A 2083-nucleotide genomic window follows, 5' to 3' on the forward strand; every position below is an offset into this window, starting at 1 on the left:
TATTCTTTGGAGTGTCAGTACAGGGAAGCACTCGTCATATAACTGAAAAGTAAGGAAAAAGCAAGCCTGCCTCATTGTGCAATTTTTCTTTCTGAAGTTACTTTAAAAAAAAAAAAAACCCACTCAGCTGAATTAGTTATTATCTAGGATTTTAACAAAAGATTAAACCATTGCCAACCATTGCACAATCACAATACTAGTGAGAGTGCACATACTGTACTAGAAAATGGTCTCTGAGTTATGCTTACCTCTTAGAATACTATTCCGCTAGTGTGTGCTGTTCTAAGTACTTTTATCTACTAAATGTAAGAAAACATCCTAAAAATAAAACTGTCTATAAAATCCGAGAAAAAGGGTAAACCACATGGGTGGGGAAACTGACATGAGCTCAGATTAAGAAATAAGAAAAAAAAAAAAAAAAGCTGCTGGTCTTCACAGTTCTTATAGCCTTGATATAGAGTGAGAATAGTTAACAGTCTACACACAAACCAAACTGGCAGTTCTGTTAAGGTCTACTTTTCAAGCAGAGGGAGTGCATATACCTCCCCCAGTAAAATATAGGCAGGAACTTGCAATTTGCATAGCCTCTGTACTTTTTAAAAAAATCACTTCCTCTAAAATTCTGAAATTAAGACCAGAAGATAGGCCCATGCTTCTGTATTATCCTGGAAGGACTCCAAAACATCTATTATATGGATCATCAAGATATACACACATAACACATAATCTGTATTGAACATATGGTCATTTTAAAGTCAAGTCTCTAAATCTCCATACTTTAAAAGCCACAAGTCAAGTATGGACTAGAGTTTGTACAAAATTTTGCCATTGAGCAATCCTCCTATACCTGACTTTTAGGGATGTTTCTTGCATGCACCAGTATTTCCAAAACAAGTAATACACTGTATATTAAAGTATTCAAGTCCAAGTGATTGATTTTGGTACAACCTTTTTTTCCTTCCTTTTCTTGGAGATGGATGGGTGGGTAATAATATTTAATAAGTTATATCTGAAATTAGTGTAACAGACACATAAGACAGGCTTAACACAGAGACTCTCTTTACAAAAATATAAATGCCATAATAAAAATTGACCAGTGATTCTTGCTGACAAGTTCAGTGCAATTGTTTAATGCACAGCTTTAGTGTTCATCAATATTCATGACAAAATATTCCATCTAATGAATGTATAACATTGATTAAAAAAAATAGGAACAACAAAATAACAGGGAAATAACAAAATACACAGGAGGTATGCGTTAACTGGATATAGTCAGCTTCAAAAATCTCACTATTTTAAACTTAAGAAAAGTAAACTTCTGATCTGTAAACTTTTGTACATTTCACTGTTTCTGCTGGTTGCAGATGAAATGCTGGTAAATGCAAAAGAAAAAAAAAACCAAAAATTGAGTGTTATTATATAGCATATGTAATTACCAGATAAGAGTTGACTTTGTCCTTGTAGAAACAGAATACATAGATTTCCTGGCTTTTGCACTACAAAATATTTTTCCCCAAGAGATGATTTGTAACTTCAATTTTGTATTGGAGAAAGAAAAAAAGAAAAAAAAAAAAGATTTCACTCGTTTTAAAGAACCTTGCACAATGTACTCGTTTTTCAGCAAGAGGACATGGTCCACTGTCCATCCTTGCATCAACATAGAAAAGTAGTATTCCTAAATACAATTAAGTAATATCTCTTCATCTTAAACTTTCTAAGTTGATGTAATTAAAATGTAATACTTGAGACTACGTTTCAGCAAAGAAGTGTCAGTTTGAAAGGTCTGGGCGATCACTGAGCACTTTGATGCTTACCCAGTTTCATGGTTGTTAATTGCAGAAGAAGTAATAACAGTAGTGTATTTATTGCATAAGTATCAGAGCCAAAGACTGAATTTCTACTGCTTTTAAAAATGGAAAAGAAATTGAAAGTATAAGAACTGATGCATGGATAGAAAGTTAGTGATTAAGAAACAAGGAACAGAAATCTGCCCATTCTTAGTTTAATTGAAAAAGGCGTAGAAATTTTTTTAATGTCAGTTTCTAAGGGTCTTATTGGGATTTGAAATAAAGCTTTTCAGAAG

Source organism: Dromaius novaehollandiae, chromosome 2 (assembly GCF_036370855.1).
Source record: "Dromaius novaehollandiae isolate bDroNov1 chromosome 2, bDroNov1.hap1, whole genome shotgun sequence".
In the NCBI taxonomy this organism is placed as follows: Eukaryota; Metazoa; Chordata; class Aves; order Casuariiformes; family Dromaiidae; genus Dromaius; species Dromaius novaehollandiae.